General features: G+C 51.3%; 1 protein-coding gene across 1 annotated transcript in view; it reads left to right on the top strand.

The window, feature by feature from the left end:
• LOC126517558 (protein O-linked-mannose beta-1,2-N-acetylglucosaminyltransferase 1-like) overlaps positions 1-19,037 on the top strand; it is a 294,129-nt gene that overhangs the window by 50,977 nt on the left and 224,115 nt on the right. Inside the window, exon 2 of the mRNA XM_050167309.3 lies at positions 1,788-1,837. The gene's annotated coding sequence lies outside the window, so the exon portion shown is untranslated. The remainder of the gene's footprint in view (positions 1-1,787; positions 1,838-19,037) is intronic.

The following is a 19,037-nucleotide window of genomic DNA, read 5'->3' as shown; positions in this document are numbered from 1 at the left end:
GTCACGAAAGAGAGAGAGAGAGAGAGAGAGAAGGTCGTGCACGATGATGATTGACTGCTAACAGTGAAGAGCGTGAAAATAGCAGTAAAGGAACGCGAGTACACATAACGCTATATATATATATATATATATATATATATATATATATATATATATATATATATATATATATATAGAGAGAGAGAGAGAGAGAGAGAGAGAGAGAGAGAGAGAGAGAGAGCACTAAGGTTAGCGAGACGCAAGCTTCTGGTTTTTTAGCTTGCTCGTGGGTGGGGGAAAGGAGGGTTGGAAAGAAAAAAACGTAGGAGATAAAAAGGAAAAAAAAAACGATGCAAAAAAGCATTCAGGAAGTTTCTATAGGCGTTCGAACTATGCAGAGAGTAATGGACCGGAAAAAGCAGCATAATGCTTTCACGGTCTTCCGATAAGATGATGAGTCACGTCTGTGTTCAGCAGCATGCACACAGGCCGGTCGCTCGACTTGAGCACATCGCTGAGTGATCGTCTCTGCGCACAATACTGCGCGGGCACTGGTACGGAATGCGAGTGACAGTTTTCCTCTTGCACCACACACTGGTCGCAGCATATACGAACGTTTGTACAGAGACGTATACTGTAGCGTAGGGAGGGTTGCATGTGTGCAGTGTATAGACAGCCGCGGCCCTCACTTGTTTAAGCTTCCTGCTCGTTCCCCCCCCTCCTCTCCCCCACGGTCGTGGTCTACCCACCGCCAACAGCGCTGCAGTGATCTTCGTGTAAACAGCGGGATCTCTCTACACGGACGCCGCGCCGGCGGTTGCTTCTCCGGTGCGCGCATTCGGGCGATGGCCACCGGGGTGGAGGAGGGGGGACGCGTGTACGTATGCTACCGGGGACGGCAACGATGAGCAAGAGGAGCCAGACGGGGTGCCCCAACGGGGAACGTGCTGCCTGGGCGTTTCATATACAAACATCATCGCCGACGGTCCAGGAAGGACAGGGCTGTCCTAAGAGTGGAGCGCGAAGTCCTTTCCTTATAAGGGCATCAGCGACGCTCGCTTGGCTCCGACAGGCGCAGAAGCGCGTAGCAGCGCCTCGCTGTTTCGGAGGAAGGACGCACAGGACGCGCGGACGGTTCCCCGTGCCTTACGGTTCTTCCCTGGGAAAATAGAGTGAACAAGCTTTCGTATGGATCGGTGCCTATTCCGGCAATTCGTACACTAAAAAAAAATATTGAAGAAAGTGAAGCTGATCGCTGAAATGGGCTTCTCCTCACGAAAGATCTTGCTGTGGGGAAGCCAGCTTTGAGACATGCACGCACGCGCGGACGCAAAATGTAGCCCGTCGCAACTACAACGTACGTGTTATCGCATTCGAAACGTGAGTGTACGGAGATGATTCAGGCACACGTTAAGGAATGCCAGTTGGTCAAGATCACACGCTCCACTACGGCGTTCCTGGATCCCATTGGGTTGTACCTTCGAGCCGTTAGTACTCTGCGGACAACGCTGCGGACAGCATAGCGCTGTTTTCCGCATAGATACATACTTCTTCTCAGTGCGCTTTCCTCTATGTACAAAGCTGCTTATGCAGAACCTCGCTACGATTTGAAGCTAGGCCGTTTTCATGTTGTCAAGTTAACGGGAAAAATAAATGATGAAGTTGTGATGAAGTTGCCGTGTGATCAGCCTTCTTTCCCTGCTTTGCGTATGTTTGTTTATCCGAACAGTGCGGTGTATAGTAAACGACGTTGAATTGGTTTGTGAAAGCTGACCTCTTTGCATTCGTTTCTTCCTTTCTTTCCTCAGGTTTTCACCCCTCTACCCATTCGGCAACGTGTCTCGGGCCGCCGGAAGTGGTAAGTCGCATTGTCTATTTGTCTTTACTAAGTCGGCGACTACTTTTACGAATGTCGTACCGTAGGAGCGAACTTGTAATAATAATAATAATAATAATAATAATAATAATAATAATAATAATAATAATAATAATAATAATAATAATAATCAGATGACGCCTTCGTCCTCCCAATGCTAAGTAGCAGGTGAGCGGTCGTACCCATGTCGACAAGAATCTCTGCCTTCCAGTAAAGAGCTGCTCTCCTCTCTCTCTCTCTCTCTCTCTCTCTCTCTCTCTCTCTCTCTTTCTCTCTCTCTCTCTCTCTCTCTCATGTAGCACCCGTAATTCCCATGGCAGTAGAGCGATCGTGGCGCCAGAGTTCCTCCTAGTAATTTCTTTGTTCTAGGAAAGTCCGCGTGAATGCATGCGACACCAGGACCCTGAGCTTTCAGCGGCGAACGAATGGCGAAGCGACTCAGCTGTCGCGACGCGAATTAGTGCCCCCCCCCCTTCCTCCCTCCTTCCATTAGTGATGACATGCTGGGCGCGCGCCAAAACCGTGCGCGCCGAAACAAACGGACGAACCAAAACAAAAAAACGAAGAGACGCCGCGAAAAGGCGCGTCGCGATCTTCTGCGGCAACGGGCTCGCGTCGCGGAATTCCTTCGCGTCTTTCGCGAAACGCCGTCGCAGCCGCTCGCGTTTCTTCTTATACATGCGCCGTGGCGGACGTGTCTCGGCGACGTTAAGCTGCCCGGTGACGCCGGGGAGTGAGAGAGGAAGAGGGAGGACGCTGAGTTCCGTTCGCCTTGGCGCGAAACGCGCGGCGGGAGAGGAAGATTGAGACGGGCGCCGTCGGCATAGCTGCCACGCACGACGGCGGCGATCGGGGCATTCCTCGCGCGTTCCTTTATTGCTCGGTACGGAAGAGGAGCCTAGGGGGGCGAAACGGCAAGGCCTCCCCTCCTCCCCCCTGTTCGAGAAAGGGAAGCGTCGCGACGCGACGAAAAAAACTCGCCCGGAGCCTCTTCCTCTTCACAATCACACACACGCTCTCTCTCTCTCTCGGATGAAAATGAAGGCGCCGGAAGGAGAAAACAAAAATAAAATAAACGCCAGCCTTATAGGATGGCGTTGGTGCCTGACTTTTCCTTCCTCGAAGGGCTCGAGGCATTCTGTTTGCTCGGAGAGAGACGTCGCAGCTTCCGAGGAGAGTTTGTTTATTGGAACACAAAAGGCGAGCGCGCGCGCGCGTGCGCGTTCTTGCCGGGAGACGCAGCAGTAGGGCCGCGCGCCGCGGTGGCGTCCTCGAGAAAGGACGCGACTGGGCCGTCAGCCCTCCGGGCGTTCTTCGGAAAACTTCATTCCCGCGGACGTCTTGCTTCACGCCCCGGGTCGAGTCTCGTGCCATCGATGCCGACGTGTGTTAACAGTCTGATGGGCTAATAATTGGCATTGCATCATACGTAACGAGCGCAAACTCAGCACGCGAGATGACAGAGCGTCTGCGTCTTTTCGTCTTGCGTGGCCAGTTGGCTCTACGCGTCTCGCAGCGCCATCTGGTGCTTGAGTGCTCCACCGATTTATGTCGGGCCCAGTAAATGTTGCTTCATCATCATCATCATCGCAGCGCCTAGTTTGCCTCGTCGGGGGCAGGCTGGACAGTTTTAGAGCTTAGCTGTTCGAAACGCGCTGTCATCTCCTATTTAGGCGCGCGTTAAAGGTACCAAGCTCCCTTGAGAAACGGCGTTCAGGGTTTTCCGTCTTTCTCCGACTGCGCCTGTAGGATTACAGACCAATATTACCAATCCTCGCTCGTGGACTAACGAAAGGTGGTGTGCAAACTACGCACCGATCTCGCACGAACAAGAGACGTTCGGGGACATGCGCAAACAAACTTTACACCTCACACCTAAGCGTTTTGACCTCCTTACCGACTCCCACGCCGAAGGACCCCCTCTCCTTCTGTTTACTGTGATGGGGAGAACCCAGCCCACTTCACGTCCTCTGAAACGGCACCTAGCCCACTACACGACAACTCCCAGCTAACCCCAACACCCTCTCCCGAGAGGCTTACTACAGCTAGCCTGCACCTGTCTAGATCAGCAGTATACGTGGCGGAGTTTATTAAGCAGGTTCTGAAGATAGCTGTCAGCCAGGCCCCTGGCGGAGGTCACCGAATAGGCACTCGCGCAGTTTCCTAAAATACACCGTATTCTTCGCGCAACACGTGATGACAACGTGGTGACAGTGCAACACGTGATGACAACGCAGAACATTCGTCATGCGGTGCGGCCGCACAAAGCTCTAGCCGGGGGACCGTTCATTTTTCCGGAAGCTATTCGCTCTCCCGTGGTTAGGGGAGGGATATAGCTGCCCAGTGTTCGGGAGAGCATTATCTCGATGGCAGCTTTCTGCTCACGCGGAGGGAGGGCTGTGATCGAATCGAGAGAATCTGAAACGAAGTCACCGCAATCATTCCTCCTGATTCTTCTGACTAATCTCCCTCGTTTAATAAACCTCTGAAGGCGGATTCACACCCCTAACCGAATCGCCGATCTGGGCCGCCGAAGGAATGTGACGAAGATCGGCGGTATGACCAACGGCACGGAATCTCGTCGCGAGCGTACTGCAGTTTGCAGGGCTCTGCAAGTGCATGCCGTGATTCGGTGCCGCTGTCTTTTGGTCTTTTGTACGAAATCTCTTGATTCGGTCCGTTAACCTCCGGTGTAGTCAAAACTGTTCCGGAGCCTATACCAACTCCGGTTTTCCTCATAGCCAAACTGTGATACCTTGTGACGCAAATCTTTGTCCGTTATGCCGTCTCTGCAGAAATGCGCGGTTTTTCCTGCAGGCAGAGAGATTCCTACTGAAATTACAAGAGGCAACTCCGGCGCTGCGATCATTCAGCTGGCACGGGAATGGTGGTTAGAAGTCTCGGTTGCTATACTTCGTTCACTCATTCCCTGCCTTACAGTGCGCGCAGACGCACGACACATACACGCACAACACACCCATGGGTGCATTTATTGCAGGAAAATGAGATAGCGTCGTCGAGAGGTGGCTGACTGTTAATTAGGCCACTGGGTGTAAAGGGAGAAAAATGTGAGTAAAGGGAGAAAAAAAATAAGCACAGAGCAGTGTATTTCGTACAACTGTTAAGCCCAAATGCGGAAACAGCTGCAGCCATCATGCTCGCAGAGTCAAACCAGCTGGCCGCGGCTTAACCGCGGCGTGAGCGGAATACAAACTTCGCGAATGTGTGCCGCGGGATGGAACGTTTTTCCGCTCGCTGGCAGCGCGCATATTTCGTCAGTAACTTTTACGTTTTTATTTTCATTTCGCCTTCCCAAAGCGTCCCTCTGGAAGCCTGCGGATGTGCGGAGGCTGATCAAATCGGGGCCTGCCGCGAAAACCGGAGTGGCCCCGATGGCGGCTGCCGGTGGGCACGCGAGCAACGTGGTTAACGCGATGCTGCTGCGTCTTTCTCGCAGCGGTGATGGATGAACTGTCTATACCCTCTCGAGTCTCGGCGCCTGCGTCTGCGGTACTTTCGCACGTGCACCTGCTTTCGCGGTTAGAGCGTGGCCTCCGAGATTGCAACGGTGTGTGATCTCGGAGGCCGCTGTTAGCGCACGGAATTTTCCTTAAAGGGAACTGCGGCGGAGGGAACTGCGGCGCTAGTGTATGCTGAAACTGTAAGCGTGTGCATGGAAGTTCAGCCAGCATGTCAATGATGGGCGATACGCCCATCATTGATTCGCCTAATTAAACTTCGGGATTCTGGCTTCATAATGACTTTGTGACTTTGCCAATTGATCATATTCAAGAAAACATTGATCGCAGCGCCAGAGTTTTATCTAGTTAATAACTTTAGCAGGAAACTCTGTCGGTTAGCGTGATCGGTGGCCTTCCGGCCTGTAGCCGCTAAAACCGCAGAGTTTCCTACGGAAGTTAGGGAACTCTGGATATAGTGCATGGAATTGTCTAATCTTCGTGCTTATAGCATCGGACGTTCCTGTGGCGGTTTTCTCTGCCTTTCTGTTTCAGGCACTCATAGTTTTCTAAACGAATGAGCACAATAAGCATCTGCGCGCGTTCCGAATCACTGCAAATCGCTGCATTTATTAATAAGTTGTAATGCTATATTTTGTTCACTAGCATGAGCTAGCGAAGTCAGCAATTCGAAACCACTCGGCTGAAGTTTTGGCAAATCAATGTACCATGCCCATCATTCCCATGCTGTCTGCAGCGCCATATTTGTGGCTACCGTAGGTACTGGTGTCAGATTTCCTCTGCTTATTTGGAAGACAAAGTCTTCTTAACTGACTTGTAACCACTTGCAGCAGAAAAGAAAAGGCTTCATGTGACTTGCAGATGTTGTATGAATGTGAAAATGGTGTCGAATGATATCTCTCAAAGCCGAAAATCCGTGACAACAGTCAGCAACTAATGATATAATCAAAAATGATTATTATTAGATGCGTAAACGCGTTATAGGTGGGATGGGATGTCAGTGAGCCTGTCGCTGTCGCACTCTGCCGTGCTGCGTCGCGAACTTCCATCTAACTTAACTGCCGCGTCATCCGCCGAATGGCGGGAAGTGTCCGAGTTCGGTACGAAGGAGAACTTGCGGTTCTCTCTGTGGAGAACGGAGAGATGCCTTGGGCGTGTGTCCTGAGGGAGCCTCAAACTCTCGGGGCTCGACAAGAAAACTGTCGAGAGAAACAAGGAAACCGAGGCGAGGCGCGCAACCGTGTGTGTGAAATGCTGACAAAAGAAAGGGTAATTCAAGCGTTGACGCCAAACAAGACAAGGTCGGCGTAACTGCGCGTGAAATACGATGCGAATGCGATACGGAATGAGTGAATAACGAACATGAACAAAAGACGGAACGAGACGGGATGAATGTAGCCGGACATTTAACCGTCGAATCATTTGAACCGCCACGTACGTCGGCATTGTCTTCTTTAGCGTCGATGCTTGGTTAACCGTTTTTTTTTTTTTGTTGTTGTTGGAAACTCTATGGGTGGATTGGTTTATTTACAAAGAAACACTTTTTTTCCCATTCGCACAGGGCCGCTGCATTACAGTTACAATTCTACAGTAATGCAGAGAGCGCTATATGACACCTAATAGAACGATAGAGGTCATCTTCGCGCCGTTGCAAGCATTCTGCTGCAAGCCAGCGAGCGAGCGAGCGCTGACTGACGTCTTTCCTACGCTTTCGCTCATATGCTATACCTGCCTACATGCAGCGTCGCTTGTCATCGCCCACACGTCTTTCTCCTTCCCAGCCACACATTCGCTGGCCTGCCTTTTTAACTCCGTGATTGGCTCGCAACGCTCTCGTCCCACGCGCCACACAAATGCGTGCGCGCGTGTGCGTTTACGTTCGTGCGCGTGCTCGCATGGCGCGTGACGCTCCTGCGTGTGTGCGTGTATGCTCTACGCCTGTTTGTGCGTGTTGCTTTTCCTTTCGCGGTTTCGTGCTTTTTCTCTTCTTTTTTTTTTATTCGCCTGCTTCCGAACCCCCTCTGGCGGCATAGTGGCCCTTCCGCAAGGCGACTGACGCGTGCAGGAGCCATCACGGGACGGGCCCTCGTAAAGCAACGGGCACTCATATACCCCGTGCTTGACCCGCTATAGCATGCATCGGCCTCGCCACCAAGCCGGCGGGGGGGGGTTTCTGGCGTGCTCGAGCCCTTACTTACTAAGCCCAGATGATGAAAGAGCCTTGCCGCCTCTTCTATTCGTTCTTTCTTAACCTTTCTTTTTTTTTCGGCGACGATGCACCGTAGGCTTTACGCAGGCGAAACGGTCCGTGAACGCAGCGCCGAGTTTGGCGCGTCGGCGCGGCGGGGTGTCGCGCGTTCACTACGTTGCGTCGGTGGCAACGCACGTAGCCGAGCACTACACCCAATTTGGCCGGCTGTCAGCGGGGTCGCCCTAGGCGGGCCACCGCGCGCGCGCGCGGGGAAAGTTTTTTCGAGAGCCGCGGTGATGCGTCTTGTGGCGCGGGCGGCTCACGCTCGGCCGCACCTCTCTCATCTCGGAGCGCGCGCATATGTGCCGGCGTGCGGCGCTGGGCCTGCAGTTCCGGCTACAACTAGCAGCGGTCATGTCTTGCGGAAAATCTCCAGCGCAGGACGCAAGCTGGGCGCCGATGTTTCCGCACTGCGCCGAAAGACGCGTCTGAGCGCGCGCGCGTTGCCTGTGTGGTCCGCGCGGGCGGCGCCTCTCTCAGCCTTGCGCTCTCTTTCACCCCATCCCCTCGCCCTTAATCTTCCTTTCTCACCAAAGTATGTGTGTGTGTGTGTGCGTGTGCGTGTGTGTGTGTGTGTGTGCACGCACGCGCGTCTGTTGTTTGTTGTCTTGGCTAAAAGGCTTCAATCTTCGTAACTTCGCTGCGTTGCCGGGGCGGAGGGACGACGTCATCGTCTCGAAAGTCCTCTGTGAGAAAACGTGCGCGTCATCACCATCTATGGGACTTCTCGAGAGGTCCCGAAAATTTCTCGGTGATAATTCTTTGACGCATATTAGTTTCGTGTGTCAGTGTTTGCGGATGTTCGGTAACAGGTAGCATGTTTCAATTATGCAGGTGGGCCCCGTATACCCTCTCTAGTTCTTAACTACAAATAAAGTGAGTGAAAATTAGTTAATTAGCTTACTTCACTCTGCGATTTGTCTTGCATGTTGTAGCCACTTCTCCGAGTATAATCCGGTGTGATGCGACACAATCGCCATAGTGGCCACGCGAGATTATTTTTATCTTTAAATCCGTTTTCATTGATATAGGTAACTCCCGGCATGCGCCGATACGCAGCAGCATCTGCCCCGCAGAGATGCAGAAGACAGCTCGGCGGAGTCTTGCGCTGCCGAGCGCGCAGCGGATGCAATGCGGTGGCCTCCTTCGAGGACCGTGAAACAAGTGGAGCCCTCCTTTAGTACAGGGAATGCATGCCAGGGAATGCATGCATTCCAGGGAATGGACAGGGAATGCGGCTGCCCGCCTGCGCGCTCGCCGCCTGCTGACGGCGAGCGTCTTTTGAAACATCTGGCTGTGTATACGTGCGTGCCGAACGCTGTGCACAGCTTTGCCGAAGCACGGTGCCCACCTCGCGAGGAAAGCGGTCGCGAGCCCATAGCTATCCATCTTCCTGGAGGAAACGCAGGACTCGCGACGCTACAACCAATGCCAGCTGAGCAGGTGGTGCGCCATATATACAGTAGTTCCAAGCATCATTCTTCTTTAAAGTGTATATAATTGCCACCTGCAGTAGCGGGGGCAGTGCAAAAGCATAGACAGGAAGGACGAGATCGAAGAAAGAAGTACGCGTGCTGCCGCCGCCCGCTCGGTAGCCTGGTCCAACCGCCCTTGTTTTTCGGCAGCCAGCTGTCCTCATTAGGCGTCGCCAGTCCTCTTTGCAGACGCGTGAAAAAAAAAAAGATACATGTATATGTATATTTATATATGCAAGATGTTGATGCACGTTAGACGGCACTGGCCACTCTTCTAATTCGTAGATGAGCTATTAAAGAAAGCGTCATATAAAGAATAGATAAAATACTATGGTGACGTAATTAATTACGGGGCTGGTTCTTGCAGCTGCCGATATTGCCACGTGGCCGCAATACCGAGTTCGATGAATTTCTTACCACCCGTGTTTATAAATGCGCCGTTCGACGGATAAAATTCAGTTGGTATACAGTCGGCGCTCGTGAAAGGGACCACGTGCCTATATTCCCGCACTTCGGTGCTTTGCGCTGCATTCTCGCGTTAGACACCGTCGCCCAAGTCGCTGTCTAAATAATTAAAGAGAGAAATCAATATTCCCCTGCCAGCATTCTCGCGCTTTAATGTATCTCACTCCAAAAAATGACAACACATCCGAACAAACGGCATCGTAACACCGGCTTCATCTGCTAGAGCTGTAGAGGGGGGGGGGGGGGGGTGCGGGGAGGAGGGGGTGTTGCGTCAACAGGCAGCGAAAACTCTCTGCTTCAGCTAAGCCATAAAACTTGAAGCATTGCCGTGGAACTGATACACAGCTCAAGTTATTTTAACGCGGTTATCATTCTCACGGTACTTCACGCGCTTTCCGGGGGCTGCCTATCTAAGTATCTAACCGCTTCCCCGCTATATCTGGGTCACTGGGTAGTCCGCGGTCGAATGGTAAAGCGTCGGGCTGCTTTGCTGAGGGAACAGCGTTCGAAACGACTCGTCGGACTTGGGTCACTGGGTATGTGGCATGTGGCACTGTTTACCCATCTCCCCTCTTCAACTGACCCCTTTGACGCCGACATGGGCCACTTGGGATGCGGCATCGGGCATGTACCGCTCTTCATCATGATCGTCATCAGCCTGGTTACGCCCACTGCAGGACAAAGGCATCTCCCATAGTGCTCCAACTACCCCGGTCTTGTGCTAATTGTGGTCATGTTGTCCCTGCAAACTTCTTAATCTCATCCGCCCACCTAACTTTCTGCCGCCCCCCGCTGTTCAATGGACCTCTTTTGACTCCGACTTGGAGCACTCAGTATATGTGTGTGTCGGTCTGTGCTGCTCTTCAAAGAATCGCTTTAGATGCCAACTTGTCTCACTGGGTATGCGCCAGTATAGGTGTGTTCCGCTCTTTAATGAAGCTATTTGACGTTAACTTGGGTACCTAGGTGTGCGCCACTGGGTATGTAGCACTATACAATGACAAAAAAATGATCCTTTAAATTTCTTCAATGCTCGGTGGAGTCGAACACGCGCGTACTTTACGGCGGCGTCGCCAGATGGCGCAGCGCGTGCAGTGGGAAGCGCGAGAGAGAGGAGCCCGGTTTCAGTACACGTTTCGAGCGTCGGAAGTATGGCGTGTCGTTACACGTTACTTCAATGGTAATCGCATTATACGTCGACATTCATCGTGAGATGGGGTTGTGTCCTATTTTTCTCGTTAGGGTTAATTTAATTAAAGGGAGAGGTAGAGAGAAGCAAGGAAAGACAGGGAGGTTAACCGGGCACACGTCCGGTCTTGCTGTCCTGCACTGCGGGAAGGGAGCGAAGGGGTGAAAATAGAAAGAAGAAAGAAAAAGGGAGAGAGAACTCCATCGCGCGCGCACTTCGAGATTTGCACCAAGTCTATACCAATTCGGCCACAGAGGCGTGTCAACTTCAAGTACTGCCTGCAATGTATTCGTTGCTTTCTGCGCCAGCGACGCACACGGTTACGGTCCAGGAATCTTGGCTCTCTGAAAACGGTTTTGAGTCCAACTCGTTTAATGCTCTCCGGAGACGGTGGCACTAGACGTCGTAACGAGAAGGGCTGTTATTGTTGGGTCTTTTCCCTGCTGCCGGAATACTGAGTGCATTGTGACAACTGTTTGGCAGCCGCACCTGTAAAAGCCCAACATAAGGCTGACAGTATCGCTGAATGAATGAATGAATGAATGAATGAATGAATGAATGAAGCCCATGATCTTGCCATTTAAAGAGACACTGAAGAGGAGTACTCAGCTGTATTTGTTAATTCGAATTCTGCAGTAACAAAAAAAAGAGAGAGAAAAAAAAAGGAGAAAGCAAGCACACACTCACTGCGGCGGCAGAAGGCGCGCCTAGCGAGAAAAGATGCAAAAAACCAAAAACGGGTGGCGACGTCATGAAATCTCACGCCGTCTGCTCGCGTTTACTTAAATTTTTTTTTGTTGTTGTTGATACAGGACAGACATGTACGTAACGAATTACATGTACTTAATTACTTTTAACAGTTACATTTCTGCTAGTTTTGTAATTGATCCATTTCTTTGCTTTTTTCTTACTCGGTAAGGCCCACTGCAGTTGAATTAATTATTTCAGTGACCAATTTACATGTAGCCACCTACTTTATCGACAAGACAAGCTACAGCGGGCGACGTAGCTTTGAGCGCTTGAGTTTTGTGGCAGCTACCGTACAGAACGCCCACGGTCGCGCCATGCAGCATGCCTCGCGGATGCACGTGTTCGGACAGGCTAACCTCGGCAATGATTATTCGTTCTTCATCCTAACACTCCGCTGTGGCCGCTGGCGAGCGAATTCAATTTGCCGCCGATTCAATTCACCAAACCGTATCACACAACACCCTCACACGACCTCCACATTCGCTCTATAGCGACCTATGTGTGTTTACGACTATACTGAGAGGTATACTCAGGAATGTTGCGATGAGACCCGAAATTGCTACGAAATGCGAGTGTGCCCAACACTGGATAATGAGCTCGCAAACCGTCCACAGGCGTTGGCGGAAGCAAATGCGAAATTTCGGCTCTTTCACCTAACGACTTGGTTTGATATCGTGTGCGCGCTAAACCTGTGCGTAGTCTCATTGTCAAATGTTCGTTGTATAAGGCACTTGTAACGTACAGTTATGAATCGTTAGTGTCTTACTGCGCACATAGCGTCGTCACAGCTTGACAAACTACAGTTTTGTTCATTGGCGCCCTACAGCAGGAAAAAAAAAAAACACGTATATAATGTTTTCACCCTTACTTCTTTTAGCTCACTCTATGGCAGCATTCACGCAAAAATAGCGCAAATAACAAGACGAGTGAGCAGACGACAGTGCAGACGGATGTCGTCTGGCAACAGAAGGTGTACAGAGTAGAGGTATAGTATAGAAGCAATCATCTTGGTCACCGACATCAGCGAGGCGGAACGTAAAGGACGAAAAAAATAAAGAAATAAATAAAGGGGAAGACAAGGCGTTTCAGCGTACACGTATATCAGTGTAAACAGCGGCTCGCTGGGCTGTGTTGGGGTAAGGGGGTAAAGGAAATTATGTCCGGCGTAGAACGAGACAGAAAAGAACTAATAGAACCAACAACTGACAGGCATCAACGCGATGCAGAGCGCGCGTCAACTTGTAAAGTCTGTCAGTCCGACCGCGTGTTCTCAAAAAGCAGAGCAACGCGTTTAATGTATTCTGCACTGAGAACCGTCTGGCTCTCTGTCACCTGGATTCGTTCCTCCGACAAGGGGCCGGTCTTGTATATAGGACAATCGAGGGATAGTCTCCGTGGTGGCTGTAGCGTTGCGTTGCCGAGGACGAGGTCGGGGGTTCGATTGCCCGTCGTGACGGCCGTATTTCCGTGAAAGCGAAATGCAACAAACGCTCGTATACGCAGATTGGTTAATGGGGTTAGGTGCACTCTAACGAAAGCAAATGTAGTGAAAATTAGTTCGTAGTGCACCGTTACGGTGCCCCTCATAACCCTCTGCGCAGTTTTTGGGACGTTGAGTCTCAGTTTAAAGCAATCGAGGGCCGTAGGTTCGAGTGCGAGGCGCCACGTTCATCTCCTGTTGTAGTCTGTTTCTGTCCCGGTGTGTATACTATACCTCGCCGAGTGCAAAATAAATCCTTCAATCGCCAGTCTGCGCTTGCGTGATCTTGCTCGAGCATTTTGAGCTGCTTCCAGTACGTAACGTCCGCGGTACTATTGAATTGCAGTATATAGGGTGTCCCTGCAGCTAACTTTAGCCAAGCTCTGTAACAAAAATAGAAAGGGGGAGAGAGAGAGAGAGAGAGAGAGAGAGAGAGAGAGAGAGAGAGAGAGAGAGAGAGAGAGAGAGGGGATTGAAATAACACGGGGCAAGAAGTGATTTTAAGACCTATGTGGTGTTCGGTCGTCATAGGTCCCAACGCGCATCCTTTAAGTTTGTGTGCGAGACGCGGAATTTCGTAACGATCGGCCGCTCGCAACCGGCCACCCCGCAGGTCATTTAATCTTGGCACTGATGTATGCGCGCGTATGGGCAGCGTTTGTATATACAGCTGACGTCACGTCGGAACGCCGCTCATGGAGGCGAAAAAAAAACTTTGAGGAGGGAGCATAGCGTCAGGCAGCCATGCAGCCTTCGCAAGGCGGCCTCCTCTGACGCGGCTCTGTCCCGCTTTTCGCTCGCCAAATTGCGTAAAATTAAGCGAGTTGGATCGGCCACAGTGCTATATATGCGTGCAAATGTACGAAAGGACACAGCACACTCAATCTGTAATTACAGCCTATTTGCATTCCAAAGGACCGTCCGATTAATAATGACCGCATCTAAATGTTATACCACAGGGTCCAAACCTCGACCTGCAACCTGTATACACTTTAATCGTGGACTAGCGCTGTCCGTGCGGGCTGGGTTACGAAGGTGCTCTTTACTTTTGTGTGAGACACTGATCTCAATTCGATATTTTAATCCTGTGTTTTGTGTGGGTGTGTCAGTTGTCGTATGGGCTGTGTGTATCACTTCATTGATCATCGCATTGATATGAAGTACAGCATGCCATAGGCGTGACGCGAGACAAGCCTCTCCGGTTTTCCTTGAAGAGTAACACAACTATCTCGAAGAATGCGCACGTGGTGCGTTGAATCATCCTAGGTTTAGAAGCACACTGTGTACTTTGCTTGGCTCGTGGTAGGGTTCAGTATACCGCTGACCGCCGCTTTCTGCAATATGCGCCTCGGTTTTCTGCTCTCCGCATTTGGTACCTTTAGTTATCGACCTCGGCACTTACTCTCTCGCTTTTTTTCCTCTTTGTATTCCCCGTTCCCCCACCCCTAGTGTAGGGTAGCAAACCGGATGCTCTTCTGGTTGACCTCCCTGCCTTTCTTGTCCTTCCTTTCTCTCTCTCTCTCGGCACCTAGAAACACATATCGCCGTTGCAGCGACAACATTACTATAGCTCTGGAACGTCCGCGCTGTTAGCCGGTGCGTTACAACTCCCGAGCGGCATATGCAGACAAGCAGACGACGAACCCAGCGCAGCCGCGAGAAGTGATTGCCCGACCCTTGCCATCAGGTGAACGGTCACGTGTTTGAATGATTTTCCTATAAATCCTGCTTTCTTTCCTTGTTTCTTTTTTTTTGTTCTCCAAAGTTCGAATGCTGAGAATTTATTGGCAAATCCACCGCTCTCCAACTCAAGGAGACGTTGTGCAGATGCGTCAGCCGCTCATTTTTCATGACGCCACTGCGGAGGCGAACTACTTTCAGTGTCGGCTTTCGCGGGAACTATTTCGTGGAGCGGCGGAAGTACGGATGGCAGGTTTATAACGTGGTTTTGTCGGCAGGAGCCCACGCCCTAAATTCTCAGGTTTTCACCGCGAGTATATATAGGCTTCAAAAACAGCCGCGTGACCGTTCCCTCCTAAGGTTTTCCTCTTTTTCTTTTTATTTCCTCGGTGGTTTCAGCAACCTGATCTTCATTGCGACGTGACGCGCCCGCTATCCCGCCGCAAGTATTTCGATTATGAGCGCCAAATTCGCGCCGTAGAAGCATTCGCCTCTTTGCGGCCACCATAGTACACTATTGTACGGCCAGTGCGCGCGCCCGCGTTCGCGTTGCTCCGGCGATATGCGCTAAGAGGCTGCAGTGCGTTACCGCCGCCGCGGTCGCTCGAGGATGACGCGAGCGACTCGCTTCGCCGCCGCGCCGCGTTCTACAGAGCAGCAGGTTTTGTTGGGTCTCGTCGAACCGGTCAAGCGACCGCTGCAGGTTTCGCTGCCTTCTTTCTCTTCTTCTCTTCCTGAAGATGTGCGGGACGCCCGCAACCTCTTCTACTTCTTCTTCGCCTGCCGACGCCGCAGCGAGTTCTTCGCTTTCTCCGTCCACGCTTCATTTTGTTCTTCGAATGCTAATCGCCGCTGTGCCACATAACTTCCCCTCGCCGCCGCGTTTGCTTTCCTTTTTTTTTCTTTTTTATTCTGCGCTACTTCGATGTGTCTGCGCTCCGCGATGTGAAAGGCGGTTTTGGCTCTGGGAGAGAGAGAGATGTTGAGCAACCTTTGAGGAGAGAGGGAAAGGCTTAGAGCAACACTTGGGAGGAAAGAGTGAGAGGTAGATGCTTCTGAGCAGCACTTCGGAGAGTGAGACGTTGAGAGAAAGAGACAGGCTGTGGGTGACCGTTGGGAGATGAGAGAGAGCTGACACTTTATTACAGATGGCACTCGGGCTTCAAGCAATCTTTGAGAGAGAGAAGAAAGAGAGAGAGAGCAGCTCTCGAAACACTTGTCCCGCTTCACCGTCTGTCGCCTGTGACCTCCGCGAGGGTCGCTGGGGTTCAAGGCGGAAATTAGTTGCTGTCGCCCCGCGCCCCACTCGCCCCCCGTTGTGTTGGCACGCGCCGCGGATGTTTATACGCCTCGTGCAGCGCTACATAACGCGTTTGCGGTCGCGCCGCATTGGGAACGTTCCTCGCGACTTCGTGTGTTTCGCCACCGCTTCGATGTCGAGCTTTTAATGTTCGCTCAACGCCCCTTCGCCGCGCGGCGTCCTGACGTAACCGCCATTCCAGAACCCCGTTAATGGGATACGCGTCCCCGTGCGAGCCAAGTGGTGAAGAGAAAGAACGGCTCTGGTGTAGGCGCAAGGTAAACATCTTCGTGAACCAGAGATGATGCTCACTGACGTAGCCAATTCTCTGTAGCATTATGCAGAAAAGCACGGGTGGCCTTGCGGGTCGCGCATGCGTCTAGTCTTTCGTGTCTGGGTCATTCGTTGAGATAAGCTGGATCGTATACTGGATAGATGAACTTCCTGTCTCCTTGAACGTGCGCTAACGAGAGTCGCGTGCGTGCTCGTGAATGTGCAGTCGCTTCTAATTAATCGTCATCACTAATGTAATTATGTACGTGGCTTCACCGCCAGTCGCAGTCGGCGGCTTGTCCGGGGTTTCGTAATTTGTTTCGTATTTGCCGCAGATATTGGATACGCAGACGAACGTTTTGTATGTGTAATATTTGACGTTATACGCGCTGTAATTTCGCGCGTATTCGCTGCGCCGGCACTACCGTATAGTGGCTCTGAGAATCGCGTGCTGTAAGGCTTCCGGTAAATATGCACTGTTCCACTTACTTTCTTAACAAAGTGCCACGTTATGCACTGAAGCACCCAAATAACTGGGACGCCAGTTTACTTCGTCGCGCACTTCGGGAATGAATATCTCGAAACTGCGACGTCATTCTCAGAATTAGTTCCATGTGGATACGTTTTTTTGCGAACTTAGCAGCTATACAATTCGTAAATTACAGTATATGTTCCGCTAAGTAAGTAGTTAAAAAATTGACTGGTGAGTTATTTTAATGAGTTGATTATACGTTTCGATTGCTCGTGCAGCCAATATGTCCGCCTTTTCGAGTAAACCAGCTCATTGTATAGAATTTTGCAGGCGATTTAAAAAAGAAAGCAAAATATTCTGTATGGTCTGAATAAGCACCCTTTATAGGCAACCAGTGTCTTGTTCAAGCCAATGTCCTGGATAAAGTCCCGGATAAAAAACTATAAGAGCGCCAGCTTTGCGCTTAAAGCGCTCGCAGCGCTGATCGAAGGTCCAAGACGATTGAGCCATTCGAAGGAGCCGCCAAGTGCATGTTGGAGCATGCGGATTCGAGGACTGCTCTTGTGGCTGCAAAGTGCGCGCAGACGCAATAAAACACGCATGTCCTCGCGCACATTGCACACACATTACACCGTAGCGATAGTGTGAATCGCAGTTTGCGCAAGAATTACTTCGCGCAGGCGACGTTTAACGGAATACGGCGCATAGACATCGTGCGGTGATTCTACTCGGCTCAGGTATACAGTCGAAATTAATCCCGAGCGCATCCCGGTATACGGCTTCCCGCGAATTTTGCCAATTGCGTTGGGACTCATTGTTTTTGTTTTCTTCTATTTTCTTGTTTAAATGCCTGATCATCTGCCTAGCGCGAACTTTCCTGTACACAGCAGCCTATCCGGTGTTCCGCTTACATCAGCTATACCACGAAAAAAGAAGGGGGGGACGGGGGGAATAATCTTTACACCCTTTCTATATTCCGAGTATGCGTGTTATAGCCAAGTTCCCGCTATACGGGAGGGGAGTGAGAGGGGGGGGGGGTCAGACACTGCATAGCGAAATAACTGGGCCGAGTGGTCCGCAAGCTCTGTAATTACGTGTATACCAGCGTCTCAGCCTGTACAATCTGCGCGCGCGATGGCTTTGCCCGCGTTTGCAGCTGCGGACACGGCCTTGCTTTCGCCTTCGTTTGCTGGCCGACCTCACTTTGCAGTGGAATCGGGGAAATAAGAGCTGAATACATTACCGCACACTCCCTTCCCCGGCCGTGCACCCGCAACCACACCACCGGCGATTTTCTTTCAGATTTTTTTCTTTCTTTCTTGGCTTTCCGGTGAATTTCTCGCGTGGCCGTGCTCCTCGTCACTTATCTTTGTTTATTTTAGCGTTCTCGGTGGCTAAAAGAAAAAAAAATGCGAACGATTAAGAAAGAAAGATAACGAACGAACGAGAGAAAGAAAGATAGCGACAGGGACATATGGGCGGTGCTGGTCTCGTTAGCCGACCACCTAACAGCGAAGGGATGCATTCAGGCTCACGTAATGTTTCAAATAAACAAACGAAAAAATTCGAAACTAATTAAAATATTGCGTGGGTTTTTACGTGCGAAAACCGCGACGACATGATAATGAGGCACGTCGTAGTGGGGGGGGGGGGGGGGGGACTGCGGATTAATTCTGACCGCCTGGGGTTTTTCATCGCGCTCTTAAATTCAAGTTGCACGAGCGCTACACGAGCCACAAGCACGAAGATCACACAAATCCACGCACTGCTAGCCACCGTTCCCGTGGGCACAGCCGAACGATCGCAGCGCCACAGTTCCCTCTGGTGGCTCTAGTGGGTAACTCTGGGAGGAAAAGAAGATACGAACAAGAAAGAAGTAAAGAAAGAAAAAAGGTTGCGTTGTGGCGCATCATCTCGTTGACCGACCGTGCAACGCATGGGACGTTGTTTTCACAAGCTCACGTGTATATGTACTTCCTTTTGCGGTTCCCTCGTGTACAAGCGCGCTTAGTGGCGTAAGCGCGGAGCGCACGCGCTACACACATGCACGGCTACAAAGCGTCGTAGCGTATGAGAGAGAGAGAGAGAGAGGCGTGTCGCTCGATGTGCGGGGCGTAGACAGGTAAATTGCGGGGGATTTCGGCGAAGAAAACAATAAGGGCGGAGAGCGAGCTTGGGAAGCCTATATACTAATCGCCTGCCCACGCGTTCCGAATACGCGCTCGTAATGAGCGCTGTTTGTGTTTCCGAGGAAGCTTATCCGGGGCAGCCACGCGCGTATACACACGTGGATATATAGCTGGGCCGCCGATTTTCCGGTAAGTGAGCGTAAAGAAGAAAAAAAAAACAAGAAAAAGACCCGGCCGAC

This window comes from Dermacentor andersoni, chromosome 11, assembly GCF_023375885.2.
Source record: "Dermacentor andersoni chromosome 11, qqDerAnde1_hic_scaffold, whole genome shotgun sequence".
Lineage (NCBI taxonomy): Eukaryota > Metazoa > Arthropoda > Arachnida > Ixodida > Ixodidae > Dermacentor > Dermacentor andersoni.
Note: the sequence above shows the minus strand (reverse complement) of the source record. Positions and strands in the feature narration are given on the sequence as shown.